This window comes from Balaenoptera borealis, assembly GCF_965194805.1.
Source record: "Balaenoptera borealis genome assembly, chromosome: X".
Classification (NCBI taxonomy): Eukaryota; Metazoa; Chordata; class Mammalia; order Artiodactyla; family Balaenopteridae; genus Balaenoptera; species Balaenoptera borealis.
The window spans coordinates 64,480,023-64,503,119 of NC_138881.1; the positions used below are offsets into that span (position 1 = coordinate 64,480,023).

Below are 23,097 nucleotides of genomic sequence, written 5' to 3' on the forward strand. Positions count from 1 at the left end.
GGCATTAAAAGGGCTTCTGTTAAGACCTGAAACAGTGTCAACAGAGGTTGAAGAACAGAGAGGAAGAATTCCACAGCAGAGAGCCCACTGAACAAAATTCTCAGGACTACTTAGGATAAATTTGTAGCTGATCTCTGGGGTCATGAGGATACTTAAGAGGGAAGAGGGGAGGGGCAAGATAGGGGTATGAGATTAAGAGCTACAAACTACTATGTATGAAATAAATAAGCTACAAGGATATTTTGTACAACTCAAGGAATATAGCCAATATTTCATAATAACTATAAGGGAATATAACCTTTAAAAATTGTAACACCTGAAACCTATATAATATTGTAAATCAACTATACCTCAATTAAAAAAAAGATTGCTTAAGGGTTTGTCCACTGTGTTTATTATAAAACTAACCCGTGAATTCCTGTTTCTTAACTTTAGGGCAAATGGTAAGTCATGGGATTTTGAATCTTACTTTTTTTGGAGGGGGGTTGCACATAAGTAAAGGAGACTGGAACTGTTCCTTTGTCTGGTATGAAAAAAATAAATCTGGTACTTTGTCTATTGTTTGCAGTTCGGTAAGTGTTGACATATTCTTTCATAGGGCCAAATTTTATTCCTAGACCTAGCAAGTGGCTAAACTGAGATTTAAAGCCAGTCAGTCTGGCTTCAGAACCTATGCTCTTATCTAACATAAAGGAAGTGTATTTTTTAAAAAAATACCTAGACATTTGAGCAAAATTAGGTCTATTGGAATTAAGTTCCTTGTTTGTCCTAAAGAGGGAAACACTCATTTATTTTATTTGAAAGTATGAAAGAGCAAATTGATTTGATGATTAAAAATTAAAGTATCATTACCTCAAAATTTCCTTGGTACTTTCAAATGAAGTTCAAAAGTAAAGACCATAGTTTTGTTTTTAGCTAATTACATTTTTTAACGATAAGCTAAATGACCTAATACTTAAAATGGTATTAGTCTTATTTGTATTCTCAGAGTCTTCCAGGAAAAGAAATGGACTATGTGTTTTTTTCATCTTTACAATAAACACATCTTTGAACTTGGCCAGACTTCGATATTTATAACATGCTTAGAACTTAAACTGTACTAAGAGAACATATAATGAAAGTTAATAAGCAAGCATAAATTGGGACATTGCTGGTTACATTTTCTGGATTATTGGATATTATTCTCTTGATATTTTGAAGGCATAACGTCACCATTGTATTGTGATCTACTGTTTTGGGGAGGCAGTATAATATAGGGTTAAGAGTGGGGCCTCAGGCCCACACTGCCTGGGTTAGAACCCCAGCTCCTCTGTTTACTGCTTATATGACCCTGAGCTGGTCTCTTTCCTTTTGTGCCTCAGTTCCTTCAGATTTCCAAAATGGCAGCAATAACGGTGGGATTTCAATGAATTAATACATGTAAAGCCCTAAGAGCAGTGTGTACTATGTAGTGATTCACAATTTTTAAAGGTTATACTCCATTTATGGTTATTATAAAGTATTGGCTATATTCCTTGAGTTGTACAATATATCCTTGTAGCTTATTTATTTCATACATAGTAGTTTGTAGCTCTTAATCCCCTACCTCTGTGTTGCCCCTCCCCACTTCCCTCTCCCCACTGGTAACCACTAGTTTGTTCTCTATATCTGTGAGTCTGTTTCTGTTTTGTTATATTCACTAGTTTGTTGTAGTTTTTAGATTCCACATATAAGTGATATAATACAGTATTTGTCTTTCTCTGTCTGACTATTTCACCAAGCATAATACCCTCCAAGTCCATCCATGTTGTTGCAAATGACAAAATTTCATTCTTTTGTATGGCTGAGTAATGTTCCATTGTGTGTGTGTGTGTGTGTGTGTGTGTGTGTGTGTGTGTGTACACCACATCTTTATCCATTCCTCTGTTGATGGACACTTAGGTTGCTACCATATCTTGGCAATTGTAAATAATGGTGCTGTGAACTTTGGGGTGCATATATCTTTTCGAATGTATTTTTGTTCTTAGTAGATATATACCCAGTAATGGAAGTGCTGGGTCATATGGTAGTTCTATTTTTAGTTTTTTGAGCTGCCTCGATAACGTTTTCCACAGTGTATTCAGCTTTTTAAAATTGCGGCATATGTATTGGTGATTAAAAGCACAGACTCTAGACTATGCTTGGGTTCAAATTTTGATTGTGTCCCTTAATAGCTGTGTGACCCTGGGAACGTTTCTTTCCCTCTCTGTGTCTCAATTTCATTATCTGTAAAATGGAGTTAATAATAGTACATATCCCATTGGGTTGTGAAGATTAAAATAGTAAAAAATATTAGGTATTATTATATATTAATATTTACTGACATAGAAAAATGTTCATTATAGTGTTGTTGATCAATAATCAATAAACATTCTATAATAGGAAGAGAGTTTTATTTGATCCAAACTGAGGGCTATAGCCCAGAGACAGCCTCTCAGATGACTCTGAGGAACTGCTCCAGAGAAGCATCGTTTTCAGCATGGTTTTATATCTTGTCAGAATAAAGAACATCAAACAAATCAGGGATACATTCCTTCAAGGTTTCAAAAAAAAAAACCCAAAAACCCAGAACAGATCAGCATGTACACAACTAGTCAGTATGGCATTGGCACCTGGAAAGGAGGCTTATCATTGAATGAGTACCAGCATTGACGTCCAGGAAGGGAAGCATTTAATCTTTATTTTTAACATGGACATTCTTTACTTCCGGTCAGTGTGCTCTTTTCTTTAATAATCAAAGCAGATGTACAGTGTATGTTTGATAGGCCACAAACAGGCTGTTTTAGTTAACATAAAATTCAAGTTAAATCATATATAAGCCAGAATGACTTCCCCATACCTCGATATGTGGACATTTCTTTCATCAGTGTTGAATGAAAAGGAGCATGTTATAAAACAGAATAGCATATCATTTTTATTTCAAATGTGTGCTTATACATACATACACACACATAACCTCCTAAACTTACACGTACACACACGTATACATCCCTACCTCAAAATTTTAACATTAGTTGTTTCTTGTTGGTGGACTGATTTATTGTTTATTTTTATATTTGCTTGTCTATATTTTCTCTTTTTATCCAGTTGATATTTATTTCTTATTTTTTTAAAAAAAATTATTTATTTTGGCTGCGCCTGGTCTTAGTTGTGACATGTGGACTCTTAGTTGTGGCATGCGGACTTCTTAGTTGAGGCATGCAGACTCTTAGTTGTGGCATGCAAACTCTTAGGTGTGGCATGCATGCAGCATCTAGTTCCCTGACCAGGGATCGAACCCAGGCCCCCTGCATTGTGAATGCGGAGTCTTACCCACTGGACCACCAGGGAAGTCCCTTCCTTATATTTTAAAGGAAGGAAAAAGACACAATTAAAGCATCTCTTCTGTGAAGTCTTCACTGAACTCCCTTCCTTCATCTCTGAGCCCCTTGAAAGCAGAGCCCATGTCATATTCATTCACCTTTGTATCCCCAGCTGGGCCTAGCACAGAACCTAAAAATATACTGGTCACTTAGCAATGTTTGTAAGGTTGAGAGGAGATGGAATTATGTGACAAGCACTTTACATATGTTATCTGATATACTCCTTTTAACAGTCCCATGAGTAAGAGTTATCTGTATTTTTCTGATGAGGAAACTGAGCCTCAGAGAGATCAAACAATTTGCTGGAGGTCACAGAGCTAATAAATAACAGAATTTGGATTCAAGTCCAAGTCTGTCTGATGCCAAAGATGTATGTCCAGCCTAATGAATATACCTGTTGTCTTCAAAAAATCTATTTATATATATATATATATATATATATATATATATATATATATATATATATATATATTTGGCTGCATCGGGTCTTAGTTGCGGCGTGCGGGCTCTTTGTTGCAGTGCACAGGCTTCTCTCTAGTTGTGCATGGGTTCCAGAACACGTGGGCTCTGTTGTTGTGGCACACGGGCTCTCTAGTTGTGGCGCGTGGGCTTAGTTGCCCCGTGGCATGTGGGATCTTAGTTCCCCGACCAGGGATTGAACCTGCGTCCCCTGCATTGGAAGGCGGATTCTTAACCACTGGACCACCAGGGGAGTCCCTCCAATGAAATAATTTTTGAAAGATTTCTTTGTAAACAGAAATGTGCTATATGAATGTAAAGTTATGTTATTCTTATTTCCTGCTATAATCCTACCTGCACCCTCGATTCTGACTTGGAAAACCTGCTTTCCTGCTCCCATGTAAGACTTTTTCCTCTATTCAACTGGTGCTTTAGTTCTCCATATATGTCTTTGTATATTGCCCAAGTTCTACCCACTTTTTAGGAACTTGGCTTATAATTATGATATGAAGCTTTTCGGATTAATCCAGCCGTTTCCATCAAACTCATTATTGTGTGTGCATGTTGAAGAGACTGATTTGCGAGTATCTAGCCAGGTATTTGTTTCGCACCAAAGTATGGCAGTATCATCTTTGAACATAGATACTTATACTTTTCCTAATTTGATCTGTTCATCTTTCTCTGTGCTGTGTTCAACTTTAATGTCCCACATTCATAGCCATACCTTTTTCAAAAGGAGGTGTTGTCAGAATTAGTTTTTAGCTGAAAGATGTTAGTAAGTTCAGTCTGTGTCTTATGTATATGTGTGTTTGTGCACATGAACCCTTGATCAGAAGTAGAAAAAAAGGGCAGGTAAGGCAAGAGAAGGAGTGCTTTAATAATTTATTTCAAAGACCCAACAGAATACACTAAACCAAAATTTAAGATTTAGTTATAGCTTGACTCCCCATGGGTTTTTAAGAATTAAGAAGGTGAACCCCCTTTAAATTATTAACTAACTGAAGGGAAGCATCCACTTTGTGAAAACTGCATGTTTAAAATGGGGAAAAAATAGCTCTTTGTAGTAAAGAATATTTTTTTACTCTACCAGAACCAACTTTCTAAAGATTTCAGCCTATTTTATTTTATTTTTTGAACATAAAGCACTCAATTAATTATTATTATTTACAAAATTTTTATTTTATATTGGAGTAGAGTTGATTAAAAATGTTGTGTTAGTTTCAGGTGTACAACAAAGTGATTCAGTTATACATATACATGTATCTATTCTTTTTCAAATTCTTTTCCTATTTAGGTTATTACATAGTATTAAGCAGAGTTCCCTGTGCTGTACAGTAGGTCCTTGTTGGTTATCTATTTTTAATATAGCAGCGTGTACATGTCAGTCCCAAACTCCCAATCTATCCCATCCCTCAACCCTTCCCCCCGGTAGCCATAAGTTCATTCTCTAAGTCTGTGAGTCTGTTTCTGTTTTGTAAATCAGTTCATTTGTATCATTTCTTTTTAGATTCTGCATGTAAGCAATATCATACGATATTTCTCTTTCTCTGACTTCACTCAGTATGACAATCTCTAGGTCCATCCATGTTGCTGCAAATGGCATTATTTCATTCTTATTATGTGTACCACATCTTCTTTATCCATTGCTCTGTCGATGGACATTTAGGTTGTTTCCATGTCTAGGCTATTGTAAACAGCACTGCAAAGAACATTGGTGTGCATGTATCCTTTTGAACCATGTTTTTCTTCAGATATATGCCCAGGAGTGGGATTGCAGGATCATATGGTAGCTCTATTTTTAGTTTTTTAAGGAAACTCCGTACTGTTCTCCATAGTGGCTGTACCAATTTACATTCACACCAACAATGTAGGAGGGTTCCCTTTTCTCCACACCCTCTCCAGCATTTATTGTTTGTAGACTTTTTGATGATGGCCGTTCTGACTGGTGTGAAGTGATACCTCATTTTAGTTTTGATTTGCATTTCTCTAATAATAATTAGCGATGTTGAACATCTTTTCCTGTGCCTCTTCGCCATCCGTATGTCTTTTTTGGAGAAAAGTCTATGTAGGTCTTCTGCCCATTTTTTGATTGGATTGTTTGTTTTTTTGATATTGAGCTTCCTGAGCTGTTTGTAAATTTTGGAGATTAATCCCTTTTCTGCAGCATCATTTGCAAATATTTTGGCCTATTCTGTGGGTTGTCTTTTTTCTTTTTTAAAATATTTATTTATTTATTTGGCTGCATCGGGTCTTAGTTGTGGCATACGAGATCTCCATTTCGACATGCGGGATCTTTTGTTACGGTGTGTGGGCTCTTCATTAGGTGCACGGGCTTCTCTCTAGTTGTGGCCTGCAGGCTCCAGAGTGCACGGGATCAGTAGTTGTGGCACGTGGGCTCTCTAGTTGTGGTGTGTGGGCTCTGTAGTTGTGGTGCACGGGCTCCAGAGCACCTGGGCTCTCTAGTTGTGGTGCACGGGCTCTAGAGCATGCGGGCTCAGTAGTTGTGGCATGTGGGTTTAGTTGCCCCACGGCATGTGGGATCTTAGTTCACTGACCAGGGATCAAACCCACATCCCCTGCATTGGAAGGCAGATTCTTAACCACTGGACCACCAGGGAAGTCCCTGTGGGTTGTCTTTTCATTTTGTTTATGGTTTCCTTTGCTGTGCAAAAGCTTTTGAGTTTAAGTCCCATTTGTTTACTTTTGTTTTTATTTCCCTTACTCTAGGCGATGGATCGAAAAAGATATTGCTGCGATATATGTCAAAGAGTATTCTGCCTATGTTTTCCTCTAAGAGCTTTATGGTATCTGGTCTTATATTTAGGTCTTTAATCCATTTTGAGTTTATCTTTTTGTATGGTGTTAGGGAGTGTTCTAATTTCATTCTTTTACATGTAGCTGTCCAGTTTTCCCAGCACCACTTATTGAAGAGACTGTATTTTCTCCACTGTATAGTCATTGCCTCCTTTGTCATAGATTAGGTGACCATAGGTGCGTGGGTTTACATCTGGGCTTTCTATCCTGTTCCATTGATCTATATTTCTGTTTTTGTGCCAGTACCATAATGTTTTGATGACTGAAGATTTGTAGTGTAGTCTGAAGTCAAGAAGCCTTATTCCTCCAGCTCTGTTTTTCTTTCTCATGATTGCTTTGGCTATTCGGGGTTTTTGTGTCTCCATATAAATTTAAGATTTTTTTGTTCTATTTCTGTGAAAAATGCCATTGGTAATTTGATAGGGATTGCATTGAATCTGTAGATTGCCTCGGGTAGTATAGTCATTTTGATAATATTGATTCTTCGTATCCAAGAACATGGTATATCTTTTCATCTCTTTGTGTCATCTTCGATTTCTTTCATCAGCATCTTATAGTTTTGGGGGTATAGGTCTTTTGTCTCCTTAGGTAGGTTTATTCCTAGGTATTTTATTCTTTTTGATGCAATGGTAAATGGGATTATTTCTTGAATTTCTCAGCCTATTTTAGAGTCTTTGTTTTGTGAGATGACAAAGTTCATCCTAGTGCTTCCTAACAAAGCACAGAATCACAGAACTAAGGAATGAATTCTGAAAAAAAAATCTTCTTGACAATCGTAATGAATTTGCACTTCAAATTCTAAAAATAGTAACTATTGTTGATGGCTATTTGTCTTGATTTCTGTTCAACAACTGTACATTGAGTTTAAAATAACATTTTTTCTCAGCAATTCAGTGGATTTGATATAGCCATCAGTATTAGGGCTTCTGCTTGTGATAACAAAGCACTTGAAAATTGCCAATTAAAAACTCTTAAGGATGTGAAGTGATGTAGGCCTTCTCTGAATTTGTTCTCATTCATCTATATAAAAATACCTGGCTAAACAATTGTCCTTGACAATTTTGAATTGCTAGTTCCTTTTTATAAACTGAACTCCCATACATTTCCAGTACATAATTTTTCATCCTTATCTATTCTGATAGTGATTCAACTTTGAACAAGAGGAGCGTTATCATATTTTCACCTTTGTTAACCAAAGTCTGTAAAACAGGACATTAAAGGAATTGAGAAGTTGGGTGTGGGTGGGGATATAGATCTGGGCTATCTTTATGGAGTATTTGATTACTTCATGCTGAAAATTGTTCTTTAGACCTTGATTTGATAAAAAGAAAATTCATGAGAAATATGGACGTTAGGAAAAGTCAAAATATTCTGAAAAATGGATGTGTATTTTTTTTTAGGTTTTAGTTATACCACATGAATGTTTCAACTATAAAAATTAAGACAAAATACTTTTTCTATCAACATGTTAGCTGCTTTAAAAAAAAAAGTACTGGCACAATTGATTATATTCTTACCTGATGATAGGGGAGATATCTTTGCTTAATCAGCAAAGTGGGTCACCAAGCTATACCACATATGCTGAGTATTACAGTATCCTCCAACATGAGTTGAATGCTGGCGTGTATGGGGTTGGTGGTATAAATCTACTTGGTACCTTTTTGGTTTGGCTGATTAAATAGTGTTAATGAAGACAGAGTTATAGACTTCATCTCTGTGGGAGGCATTTGTCCTTTGGAGTCATTAGCTATACCTCTAACTCTGCTGAACAGTTTTCTGAATGCAGTCTGTTAGTTAAGAGGGAGGGTAGTCCAGAGAAAAAATATCTCAGTAAAAAACCATCATCAATGGATAAAGCAGCTGTGGTATATATATACAATGGAACATTACTCAGCCATAAAAAAGAATGAAATTTTGCCATTTGCAAAAACATGGATGGACTTGGAGGGCATTATACTAAGTGAAATACGTCAGAGAAAGACAGTTACTGTATGATATCACTTATATGTGGAATCTAAAAAATACAACAAACTAGTAAATATAAAAATACAGAAACAGACTCACAGACATAGAGAACAAACTAGTGGTTACCAGTGAGTGAGAGGGGCAATATAAGGGTGGGGGAGTGGGAGGTACAAACTATTGGGTGTAAGATCTGCTCAATGATGTATTGTACAACATGAGGAATATAGCCAATATTTTGTAATAACTGTAATTGGAAAGTAACCTTTAAAATTTGTATAAAAATTAAAAAATTAAAAAATATATATTTTGGTTAAAACCAAAAAAACAAAAACCCCATTATCAATGCCAAAGCCCTTGTTCTGCTTATAGAAGAGTCTATAACATCCAGGCTTTCAAAGACATCATACATATTTTCATTGTATCACTTAACAGTGGAGGCTGCACTTAGAAACTTATTCCTTTGGATTTCTGGAATATTCTACTCATAATATCTCTCCGGTTTCAACTCTAGATCCCTTTTTGCCTTTATCTCCAGACTCTTTTGTCTCAAAACTTTTCGGTCTCAGAGAACCAAAGGAAAACCTTGGCTCACTATATACATTTGTAGAAAGTAATAGAGCTTTTTTTTTTTTCCATCTCTGTAAAGTGATCTTAACAAATGCCTCTAGAGTTATAGATTTTTGGTTTTGGAATTAAAACGTAACAACTTTGGGGGGTTTAATAGGATCTTCTATATTGAGTAGAGGAGTTTTAGGTGAGCCTCTGGGAATCCCATGAAATTGCCTCCAAGTGCAACCCATGGTCTTTTGTGATCTATAGTACCTTTTATTGATCATCGTTGAGAAATGAGGCATTTTGCAGAAGTTAATTTTCCAGATAGCTGAAGTCTACCCTTTAAATATCATTATAAAAGTAATACATGGGGTTAAACATGGTCAGCTGACTGCACATGTTTAGCTCTTGTCCTTCTCACACTCCACTAATATGTCAGTAAACAACTTTTAAAAGGCTTAAACCTGCAAGGACAAATAGAACAGGAGAGGGACATCAGCACAGGTGTGGTTTGAACACATCATTGGAAGGTAGGAAGCAGAGGAAGGGGGGGCCCTGCCTGCAGAAGGATACCAATGAGAAGTGAGTTCTTTTATCACACAGTACTCATGAGAGGCTTAGAACTTGAAGGTAAGTGGTTTTTCCTAAAAGGTAAGCAGGTGATCCAGGGCTAAAAATAAGGGAAATGTTTTAAAAACTGACAGAATGGGGTTGGACCCCTCAGGTATCTTCCATTTTCTGCTGCAGTAAGGTGATCCACCTGCCTGCCCCCCACCCCCACCTGCCCTGGCTGGTAGGAGACCAGGAGGAGAGTCTCTGGACTAAGTGAACCTGAAAGGCTCTGAGCTCTCAGATGATGGGCAGAGTGGAGGACACTGAAACACAGGGCTGAGAACAGGGTGATTGAGTGGAAGGCTGCAGACTGAATGGTCAGCCCCTTCCCCTCACCTTGCTCCAAACATAGTGTCCTGGTATATGCTTCCCAGGCAGGAGATTGGAGAATTCTTCTCTTGAAAAACAAATGACCCTAGAGAAAAGAATTCCAGACACTAACATGTCAGTGTTCTACAGTGAAAAAGACAGCTAGCTGCTAAAAGCATGGGCTCTAGAACTAGACTTCTTGAGTTTGAATTCAGGCTTAGCTACTTACTAGCTACGTGACCTTGCTAAAGTTACTTAACCTATTTGTGCCTCTGTGTTCCCATCTGTAAGATGGGGGTAATTGTAGTGTTTACCTCAAGGTTGTTGTAAGGGTTAAATTAGTTAATACATGCAAAGTACTACTCATAGTAACCACTCAATAAATGTTAGCTGCAGAAAGAGGTGGTACCCAGGGACTTCTCTAGCTGCCAAAGGTAGTTCTAGAATTTAGATGATATCCCATGGTGACCAGTGCCCTTTTTTACTTAGGGTGGAAGATGGGTTTGGAACAGAGGCTTTAACCCCACAGAAGGTACCTTACCCTAGTCTCTCTCCCTCATCCCCAACTCTTTCTTTTAGGAACACTTTTGAGCTATAAGGCTGGCTCAGCATTGAGCTCTTCTAATTCATTTATTCGGTAAATGTTTATTGGGTGCCTGCTCTATGCCAAGGACTGTTCAAGCTGCTGGAGCGACAGCAGTGAAGTAGGTCGATAATAATAGTAGCATTTACTGAGTGCTTATTGTGTGCTAGGTTTTGCTAAGTGCTTTATATAAAGTCATTTAATTCTCATAACGACCCTATGAAACAGATGCTATTACTATCCCTCTCTTACAGATAAGGAAACTGAGGCAGAGAGCTTCAGTAATATGCCCGAGGTCACACAGCTAGGAAGCCGCAGAGATTGGAATCATATCCAGTCAGTCTGGCTCTCGAGTCTGTCTTTTTAACCGTTATGCCTCCCTACTCTCATGGAGCTTACATTTTGGAAGGAGAAGACACTAAATAAGTAAACAGAGAAAATAGATATCAAATAGCAATAAGTGGTAATGATGAAATATAAAACAAGAAGATTGTGATCCAGAGGGACTGGCAGAGGGTAGCTTTTGACGAAGTGGTCTATGTTTATGAGCATCAGATGAGATAAGTTACAGTTCTCTAAGAATTGATTACTTAGAGTATTGCTGTCTCTGCAGATTTGCAAAATGCTCTTGCCATGATTTGATTCCTAATGCTACTTACACATTTTAATATTGCTAATAAAAAACAATAGCAGTTCATGTGCACTGATGGCTTACTGTGCATGGGACTATACTAAGCAATTTGCATAGATTGCCTCATTTTAACCTCATAGTAATGTTATAATTATTCTTATTTTCAGCCATGGAAAACTGAAGCTTAAAGAGAAAAAGTGACAGGCCCAGGGCTTAAAATGTGGCAAGTAGCAGAGCTAGGATTAAAACTAAGGTAGCCTGATTCCAGAGCTATTGTTCTTAAATACTTACCATTTTATAGTTGAAGTGATATGTCCAAGGTAACTCTTTTTTATAAACAAGAATAGCTAAGTTTTATAGAGATTCAAAATACTATTCTAAGCATTACTGGGTCTTCACAATAACAAAGAGGCTTATGCATATTTTGGAGCTTTGAGATAGGATAAGTAACGCATTTTGAGTGAATGAGCTTCTAGTGCTATATGATTTTATCACCCCCAAATTGAAAATTTTATTCACATGAATTAATATGCATGTTATTTCAGCACAAAGCCAGAGCCAGGGTTTGACACCAAGCCATTTGACTTGAGGTGTAGAGGTGTTACCCACTCTACTGCAAGGTAAAAGATAGCATATAGCTTATCTTGCTTCAATGTACGTTGGGAAATCAATCTAGTGAAATTACATTTAACAATCCCCACGGAATGTTTGTTAAATTATTTGTAATTTCCTAAAACTTTTATATATCTCAAAATAAAAGCTGAATAGAGAGAGTTTTTCTTCATGGATTTGGAAACAGTGTAAGGGAATGGTCTGGAGTGAGAGCTCTCGGATCAGATTGTCTGGTGGTTTTCTCTCATCTTCACTCCTTGATTTACTGACTCAAACATGAACTTGAACAGGCAACTTTGCCCTCTAAGCCTCAGTTCCCTTAATTGTGAAAGAAGCATAGTATAGTTTCTTCCTTATAAGTATGAAGACTAAATGAGACAACCTTTCTGTAAAATGCTGGGCAATGTCCCTTTTGGCTGGCTACCTCTCATCTTGGAAATGGACCCTCATTCATCATCCATGGGTCCAAAGTGAAGCTTTGGCTCCATTACCTTGGTTTCACTGCTGCCAAACAGTGTCTGTGAGCTTTAGAACAGAGACTTTCCTGACATATTGTTGCTCGATGGCAGTTTTTTCTTTTTATTATGGTAAAATTATATAACAAAACTTACCATTTTTAAGTGTACAGTTTGGTGACATTAAGTACATTCACACTGTTATGCAACCAACCATCACCACCATCCATCTCTGGAACTTTTTTTATCTTCCCAAGCTAAAACTCTGTACGCATTAAACAGAATTGATGGCAATTTTTATTTGTTCTCAGCTTTATGTCCGAGGCTGCTAGTTAGGAGAAATGTTACTCTATAGAAGGAAAGACATAAACAAAGAAATGTGATTAAAAATCTGTATTATCCCCAAAGCATAATCCATAAATGAAAAAATGGATACATGGACTTTATTAAAATCAAAAACTTTTGTTCTGTGAAGCAAAATGAAAAGTCAAGTCACAGACTGGGATAAAATATTTGCAAAAAATTATATCCAGAATAAAATTTTAAAACCCTTAAATATCAACAATGAGAAAATAAACAATCCAATGGGCAAAAGATCTGAATAGACACTTCACCTAGAAGATACACAAATAGCAAATAAAGGAAATGCAAATTAGGCAGATGCAAATTAAAACCATTAGAGAAATGCAAATTAAAACCACAGTGGTGATTGTAACCAATGTACCAATCTGATTCAGGATGTTGATAGTGGGGGAGGTTGTATGTGGGGGCGAAAGGAGTAAATGGGAAATCTCTGTACTTTTCATTCAGTTTTGCTCTGAATCTAAAAATGCTCTGAGAAGTAAAGTAAAAAAAAAAAAATCACAATGAGATACTATGATGCACCTATTAGAATGTCAAAACAAAAAACCGGCAATACCAAATGTTAGCAAGACAGAGCAACTGGAACTTTCATGCATTGCTGGTGGGAATGAAAAATGGTATAGCCACTTTGGAAGACAGTTTGTTAGTTTCCTACAAAATTAAACATATTTTTACCATATTACTCAGCAATCTTCTAGGTATCTATCCAAGAGAAATAAAACTTATGTTCGTACAAAAACCTGTTACATGAATATTTATAGCAGCATTATTCAGCGTTAATCACCCCAAATTGGAAACAACCCAGTTATTTCAACTGATGGATAAACAGACTGTTGTATATCCACACTGTGGAATATTACTTTATGACAAAAAAAGGAACTACCTGTTGATTCATGCAATAACATAGGTGAATCTTAAAATGCATTTAGCTAAGTGAAAGAAGCCAGACTTAAAAAGGCTACATAATGTATGATTCCATTTATATGACAATCTGAAAAAGCAAAACTATAGGAAGGGAAGGAGATCAGTGGGTGCCAGGGTTTGGACGTGTAGGGAAGTTTTAGTTTATAAAGGAGCAGCACGAGGGAAGTTTGGAAGTAATGGGATGGTTCTCTCTCCCTCCCACCCCCGCCCTTTCTTGCCAGCTCTCACCAAATTAATAGACATGCTGTTGGTTAGTGTTAATATTTGTTCTGATCTGTCAGCTCTCACAGGCAGAAATAAAGGGAACGAATTATCCTTTTAAGACCTATATTATCAACTTGGTAGCATATAAAGTGCAATTCAATTAATGAAAGTAAATGTAACTTTATTAACTCTCGTATCATGTGGAAAGTCATAGGAATGCCCTTTTCAGTTAAAAATGGGGAATCATATATTAACAAAACAAAACAAACAAAAAAGCCTTTTCACTTTACTGGAATTTGCTGGTCATACCAGAAAAAGTTTTACTACTGCTAGGTCATTCAGTAGACAGTTTGTGCAAGTTAATGATAAATTTTGGGAGCATAATCTCTACTTGAACTTCTTGGACTCTTACAGAAAAGCATTTATCTTGCACTCTAGGCAGCTGAAGATGGAAGGTGCTAACAAGAGATAAGTACTTTTCTTTCAAAAGTATCCTGAAATTTTAAATGTTATAGAGAACAAGATTTTAACATACATTTTCAGAAGGCTCATTCAGTTTTAGTGCCTCTTTTTCTAATAAACTTAAATCTTCTCATAAACATCAGGTATCATATGACCCTTGTGAAACAGCTTGCTAGAACTAGACGTATCCCAGGATTCTAACAGGATTGGATTAACCAAAGTGGAATTTGAACTTTTTTGAGGAATATACATAGGCAGCAAGCTGAATTGTCTAATTCCTAGGATTTATGTGTTTGATCCCACATGGGTTGCCAGTCACTCTCTTTCAGTAAACAACATATTCACTGTAGAAAACTTCATAAAGTATAGCAAAACATCATAACACTGTCAGAATTAATACTCTCCAAGATAACTTTATATAGTCTTCCAAACTTTTTCCTATGCAAACATACACACTTTCGTCTGTCTGTGTCTCCTTCGAAAACAACAAAAAAAGACTTATTCAGTATATTATTGACTGTCTTTGTATGTCAGAAAATTTAAATTTCATAGCTGTATAGTATTCCATTGAATACATGGGTCATCATTTATTTTACCAATCCTCATTTTTTGAGTGATTTAACTTGTATCCACTCTTTTTGTGATGAATATTCTTGTGTTTATATCTTTGATTGTCTCTCCATTTATTTCCTTACAATATATTCCTGAAAGCAGTACTGCCAGGTCAGGGAGTGGTAGTTGTTTTAAGCTTGTTTTTTTATAGCAAAAGTAATATATATGTTCATAGTAATAAAAAGTCACAAGGTACAAAAATTACAATGCTCAGAATCCCAGCCCCTCCTCAGAGAAAGTATTAGCACTTTCTTGTGTATTCTTCTAGAAATTTTCAGTGCATTTTCAAGCCTATGTAATACCTATCTCTTTTTTTTTTCTCTTTACACGCATGGGATTATACTATACATATACTATTTTGCACCTTGCAATTTTCATTGAACATATCTTGTACATCTTGTATGAAGAAATATAGACATACCTCATTTTATAAAATGGTTGTATGATGTTTCATTGTGTGGATATGCTGTGGTTTATTTAATTAGTTCCTTTTTGATTAGCATTTAGGTTGTTTTCAGTTCTGTGCTATAATAAACAGTGCTTCAATGAATATCCTTGTATATGTATCTTTATGAGCCTGTCTTCTAGATAAAATTCCTAGAAGTGGAATTGCTAGATCAAAGGGCCTGTACATTCTAAATTTTGGTAAATAGTGCCAAACTGCCCTCCAGAAAAGTTGTACACATTTATACTTTCACTAACAGCATATAAAAGTGTTTAGTACTTTTAGAGACTTTTGATATATACTACCAAATTGTCCTCCAGAAAAATATCATTTCATGCTTCCACTAGCAGTGTAGGAGTGTCAGTCTAACCACACTTACAACAGATACGGTTAAGATTCTTTTTAAGCTTTGTCAGTCTGTTATGTGATTGCCCTTTTATGTTTATGTCCTGTGACTAGTGAGACTTTTTTGACCATTTCTATTTCTTTGTGAGTTGCCTGTTTATTTCCATTGTGCATTTTTCTTTTGGGTGTTCACCTTTTTATTACAGATATGGAAGAGGCCTTTGCCTGTCATATATATTGCTAGTCCTCTTTTACCGTTTTTTAAATCTTTTATCAGTTTGTATTCTTTCCCTATACAGAAGCTTTTGATTTTTTATGTATCATGCTTAGAAAGGCCTTCTCTATCCCAAAATTATACTCACTATTGCTTATGCTTTCTTCCGGTACCTTTTGTACTTTATATATATATATTTTTTAAATTAATTAATTAGTTTCATTTTTGGCTGCATTGGGTCTTCGTTGCTGTGCGTGGGCCTTCTCTAGCTGTGGTGAACAGGCGCCACTCATCGTTGCGGAGCACAGGCTCTAGGCGTGCAGGCTTCAATAGTTGTGGCACGCGGGCTCAGTAGTTGTGGCTCGTGGGCTCCAGGGCACAGGCTCAGTAGTTACAGTGCACGGGCTCAGCTGCTCCGCGGCATGTGGGATCTTCCCGGACCAGAGATTGAACCTGTGTCCCCTGCACTGGCAGGCGATTCTTAACCACTGTGCCACCAGGGAAGTCCCCATACTTTATATTTAAATCCTTAATTCATATAGAATTTGTTTTAGTTTAAGTATATTATACAGGGAACTAACTTTTTTTTTTTTTTCAAAATGAGTAACTGGTTGTCCCAAAGCCATTTGTTAAGTGAACCACTGTCTCCTCACCTACTTGAAATGCTGTCACTATTTTATGTATAGTGATATAGAGAGTTGTGTATATATAGACACCCTCCTTATCACTCTTTCAAAATTTGTGTGTCCTCAAATATTTATTTTTTCACGTGAACCTTAGGATCATTGTGTCAGGTTCTCCCTACCTCAAAATTCCACTGACTCTATTAAATTTATAGACTAATTTGGGTAGAATTAACCTCTTTTAACAATATCTTCCTACACATTTCTTATTAAGTTTATTACTGCGTATTTAAAATATTTTTTTTCAGGGAGGTGTAGTGTGCTATATGAATGGGATGTTTTACCATTCTATTTTCTAGTTGATTATTGTCAGTGTATAAGCAATTGATTTTGATATATTTAACTGCCAGTCTTATTAAACTCACTAATATCTGTCTGTAGTAACTCAACCTTAATAAACTCTGTAGTTAGAGTGGAATTTCAGGAAAGCAAACATATCACCTAATACACATAAATTTTCTATAAAACGTATAAATTTATATAAACATCTCTGCTTATTTTACTTGCTTTTTTCATTAGATCCAAATAACAACTCTATGATATAGGTTAAGTAGCTATTCATTCCCATATTATTTAGGACTGTGTTTATCAATGTATATAGTCTCTGTCTTTACTGCATTAGAATCTTCAGAGGTATTTGTTAAAAATGCAGATTCTTTGATATCATTTCTCTCCTAATGAATAAGATCTTTGGGTGTAGAGCTTGCAAATCCAGAATTTAAAAATTCTTCCCTAGATAATTCTTAAGTACATTGAAGTTTGGGAACCATTGGAGCAAAAACTGTGGCTCTGAGAGCAATTAAATGACTTTCCCAAGTTCATGTAGGTAATTTTTTCTTGGCCACAGGTTTCCTGACTCCAGGTCTAGTGTTCACCACATGTCTGTGTGTTCTGTCTGTGTGATTCCTAAAATAATAATAAAGTTTTCATTTGTATCCTTATGATATAATTCAGGAATAAGTTATTTTCACTTCTTTCCAGTTGTGTTAAAAGTTCTGTTGACTGGACATGAGAACTTAGCATCACATGCTCTCTAAACTAAATATAAAATATCTTTATATTAGATACCTTAAAGGTTATGAGACTATTAGAATAAATTACTATATTCCTTTGCTTATTAATTAAGTATATTGCACTAAGAGAATTTGTTTCTCTGGGAACAATGTCAACCTATAAGTCTCAGGATGGAAATGATGTGACAGGGTAGAGATCCAGGTCTTTCAGCCTTTTGAGTAGAAAGAATGGTCAGAAAAGTGATTTATCAGTTTTACCATTTTTAGGCAGGTTGAAATGACTGTAATGTTTTAATTATCAAGGCAGTATAACCTCTAAAGTTATTTTGCCCAAGACAGATTTATTGGTGTTATATGTTGTTGTTGAGCCTAAAAAAAGAAAGAGATTCTCTCAAAATCAAACTACCATATTATCTCCTAATGTCGAAATTTTCATTTAATATGCAACCCTCTGTAACTGCTCATTCATAGGGTTTTATAAGTAATTTATATAAATCACAGAGCCATATGGAAGCGGAAGTGTAATTTGCCAAATTATCTCAGTAGGTCAACAATGAAATGATAAGTTGTGAGTCACTAGGATATGTTATCTTCAATGAAACTTCAAAAACTGGGCAGATTCTTCTCTCTCCAGTGATTACAGTACAACACTGCCTTCACATGAGTGATTTTATTTGCTGACCTTTATTAAGACTTCTATTAAGATGCTATATTGTTATATTTCTAAGGCTACAAATTATATTTTTTCAAAAGAACAGATATAGATTTAATTCTGACATTTACTGTCCATCAAGAGGTGTGATTTAAAATAACTTTACAGGTATAGTAAGATGGACTGCAGTTAAGAGTCTTTTTTTCTTAAAGGTTTATTGAGATATCATTGACATTCAACATTGTATAAGTTTAAAGTAGACAGCATAATGAGCTGACTTACATATATTGCAAAATGATTACTACAATAAGTTTAATTAACATCCATCACCTCTTATAGATACCAGAAAAAAAGAAAAAAAAATTTTTTTCCTTGTGATGAGAACTTTTAGGATTTACTCTTAGCAACTTTCAAATATATCATACAGCAGTGTTAACTATAGTCATCATATTATACATTGCATCCCTAGTACTTATTTATCTTATAACTGGAAGTTGTACATTTTGACCACCTTCATTCAATTTCCCTACCCCTTACCCCCTGCCTCTGGTAACCACAACTCTTATCTCTTTTTCTGAGTTTATTTATTTATTTTTTTTAGATTCCACGTACGGTATTTGTCTTCCTCTGTCTGACTTATTTCACTTAGCATAATGCCCCCAAGGTCCATTCATGTTGTCACAAATGACAGGATTTCCTTCCTTTTTATGGCTGAATAGTATTCCATTTGTGTGTGTGTGTGTGTGTGTGTGTGTGTGTGTGTGTGTGTGTGTGTGTGTGTGTGTATACACATCTCACATTTTCTTTATCCATTTATCTGTTGATAGACACTTAGGTTGTTTCCATGACTTGGCTATTATAAATAATGCTGCAATGAACATGGAAGTGCAGATCGCTCTTTGACATAGTGATTTCATTTCCTCTGGGTATATACCCAGAAGTGGAATTGCTAGATCATATGGTAATTCTATTTTTAATTTTTTGAGGAACTTCCATACTGTTTTCCATAGTGGCTGTACCAGTTTACATTCTCACCAGCAATGCACAAGGGTTCCCTTTTCTCTATGTCCTCGCCAAGATTTATTATCTCTTGTCTTTTTGATGACAAGTTATACTCTTGTAACCTCAAGATATGTTGATGGGTAGTTCCAACCCCTATATGTTCATATATGTTAAAGCTTTTATCCTTTAGATTTTGCATTTCAATCATAGACATATTTGTCAAAAAAGATGAAGTAATCACTTATACTTGCATGTACTGATAAGAAAATAGTTTTGATTTATAAATCCCAGAAGACATGGGTTTTTTCTTCCCACATCCTCTAGTTTAACGCCTGTGTAGAGTAAAAATTAAGTAAATGCTGAGTGAATCAGCTTTATTATAAAAGCATAAATATTAGCTATTAAAATTTGTCAGCATGTTTCAAGAACTTTCAAAGTGCTTTTTTTTTCCTTTAGAATATCCTCCCACCCACACACAAACACAGAAAAGTGGTCAAATAATCATTACACAAGAGAAGAAAAATGAGTGGTTAAGAAATGTATGAAAATATCATCAACCTCATTTAATAATCTAAGAAACACATAACGCATAAAATATTTTTATCTGCCATATTGCTAAACATTAAAAAGAATACTTGGTTATACAATTATCTGTTTGAGTCCTTGCTTTCGATTCTTTTGGTTATATACCTAGAAGTAGAATTGCTGGATCATACGGTAATTCTATGTTTAACTTTTTGGGGAACTGCCAAACTTTTCCACAGTGAGTGCACCATTTTACATTCCTACCAACAAGTGTTCCAATTTCTCCACATCTTCACCAATGCTTGTTATTTTTTGTGTTTTATTTATTTATTTATTTATTTATTTATATTATAGTCATCCTCAATAGATATGATGTGGTATCTCCTTGGGGTTTTGATTTACATTTCCCTAATGGCTAGTGATGTTGAAATCTTTTCATGTATTTGGTGGCCCTTTATCTTCTTTGGAAAAATGTTCAAGTCCTTTGCCCATTTTTCAACTAGATTTTTTGTTGTTGAGTTGTACCATTTGTTTATATATTCTGGATATTCAGTCTCTTATCAGGTAAATATTTTGTAAATATTTCTCTCATTCTGTGGGTTGTCTTTTCACTCTCTTGATAGTGTCCTTTGATGTATAAAAGTTTTTCATTTTGATGAAGTACAGTTTACCTATTTTTCCTTTTGTTATTTGTGCTCTTGCTGTCATATCCAAGAAATCATTGCCAAATCCAATGTCATGGAACTTTTCTACTGTGTTTTCTCTTAAGAGATTTATAGTTTTCACTCTTAAGTTTAGGTCTTTCAATCCATCTTTAGTTAATTTTAGTGTATGATGTAAGTGACTTTATTCTTATGCATGTAGATATCCAGTTTTCCCAGCACATTTGTTGAAGAGACTGTCCTTTCTCCATTGAGTGGTCTTGACACCCTTGTTGGAGATCATTTGACCTTATATGGGAGGGTTTATTTCTGGGCTTCTATTCTATTCCATTGGTCTATATGTCCATCTTTATGCCAGTACCACACTGTTTGTTTTTTAATTTTTTAATTTAATTTTATTTATTTTTTTATACAGCAGGTTCTTATTGATTATCCATTTTATACATATTAGTGTATATATGTCAATCCCAATCTCCCAATTCATCACACTACCACCACCACCCCCAACTTGCTGCTTTCCCCCATTGGTGTCCGTACGTTTGTTCTCTACATCTGTGTTGCAATTTCTGCCCTGCAAACCGGTTCATCTGTACCATCTTTCTAGGTTCCACATATATGCGTTAATATATGATATTTGTTTTTCTCTTTCTGACTTACTTCAGTGTGTATGACAGTCTCTAGATTCATCCACGTCTCTACAAATGATCCAATTTCGTTCCTTTTTATGGCTGAGTAATATTCCCTTGTATATATGTACCACATCTTCTTTATCCGTTCGTCTGTCGATGGGCATTTAGGTTGCTTCCATGACCTGGCTATTGTAAATAGTGCTGCAATGAACATTGGGGTGCATGTGTCTTTTTGAATTATGGTTTTCTCTGGGTATATGCCCAGTAGTGGGATTGCTGGGTCATATGGTAATTCTATTTTTAGTTTTTTAAGGAACCTCCATACTGTTCTCCATAGTGGCTATATCAATTTACATTCCCACCAACAGTGCAAGAGGGTTCCCTTTTCTCCACAGCCTCTCCAGCATTTGTTGTTTGTAGATTTTCTGATGATGCCCATTCTAACTGGTGTGAGGTGATACCTCATTGTAGTTTTCATTTGCATTTCTCTAATAATTAGTGATATTGAGCAGCTTTTCATGTGCTTCTTGGCCATCTGTATGTCTTCTTTGGAGAAATGTCTATTTAGGTCTTCTGCCCATTTTTGTATTGGGTTGTTTGTTTTTTTAATATTGAGCTGCATGAGCTGTTTATATATTTTGGAGATTAATCCTTTGTCGGTTGATTCATTTGCAAATATTTTCTCCCACGCTGAGGGTTGTCTTTTCATCCTGTTTGTAGTTTCCTTTGCTTTGTGAAAGCTTTGAAGTTTCATTAGGTCCCATTTGTTTATTTCTGTTTTTATTTCCATTACTCTAGGAGGTGGATCAAAAAAGATCTTGCTGTGATTTATGTCAAAGAGTGTTCTTCCTATGTTTTCCTCTAAGAGTTTTATAGTGTCCGGTCTTACATTTAGGTCTCTAATCCATTTTGAGTTTATTTTTGTGTATGCTGTTAGGGAGTGTTCTAATTTCATTCTTTTACATGTAGGTGTCCAGTTTTCCCAGCACCACTTATTGAAGAGCCTGTCTTTTCTCTACTGTATATCCTTGCCTCCTTTGTCATAGATTAGTTGACCATAGGTGTGTGGGTTTATCTCTGGGCTTTCTATCCTGTTCCATTGATCTATATTTCTGGTTTTCTGCCAGTACCATATTGTCTAGATTACTGTAGCTTTGTCGTATCATCTGAAGTCAGGGAGTCTGATTCCTCCAGCTCCGTTTTTTTCCCGCAAGACTGCTTTGGCTATTCAGGGTCTTTTGTGTTTCCATACAAATTTTAAGATTTTTTGTTCTAGTTCTGCAAAAAATGCCACTGATAATTTGATAGGGATTGCATTGAATCTGTAGATTGCTTTGGGTAGTATAGTCATTTTCACAATATTGATTCTTCCAATCCAATAACATGGTATATCTCTCCATCGGTTTGTATCATCTTTAATTACTTTCATCAGTGTCTTATAGTTTTCTGCATACAGGTCTTTTGTCTCCCTAGGTAGGTTTATTCCTAGGTATTTTATTCTTTGTGTTGCAGTGGTAAATGGGAGTGTTTCCTTAATTTCTCTCTCAGATTTTTCATCATTAGTGTATAGGAATGCAAGAGATTTCTGTGCATTAATTTTGTATCCTGCAACTTTACCAAATTCATTGATTAGCTCTAGTAGTTTTCTGGTGGCATCCTTAGGATTATCTGTGTATAGTATCATGTCATTTGCAAACAGTGACAGTTTTACTTCTTCTTTTCCAATTTATATTCCTTTTATTTCTTTTTCTTCTTTGATTGCTGTGGCTAGGACTTCCAAAACTATGTTGAATAATAGTGGTGAGAGTGGACATCCTTGTCTTTTTCCTGATCTTAGAGGAAATGCTTTCAGTTTTTCACCATTGAGAATGATGTTTGCTGTGGGTTTGTCATATATGGCCTTTATTATGTTGAGGTAGGTTCCCTCTATGCCCACTTTCTGGAGAGTTTTTATCCTAAATGGGTGTTGAATTTTGTCAAAAGCTTTTTC

At 35.7% G+C, this 23,097-nt stretch overlaps 1 protein-coding gene across 2 annotated transcripts in view; it reads left to right on the forward strand.

Moving 5' to 3' along the window:
• The window catches only part of ATP7A (ATPase copper transporting alpha), a 165,365-nt gene that overhangs the window by 4,058 nt on the left and 138,210 nt on the right, over positions 1-23,097 (forward strand). The gene's annotated exons all lie outside the window — the stretch shown is intronic.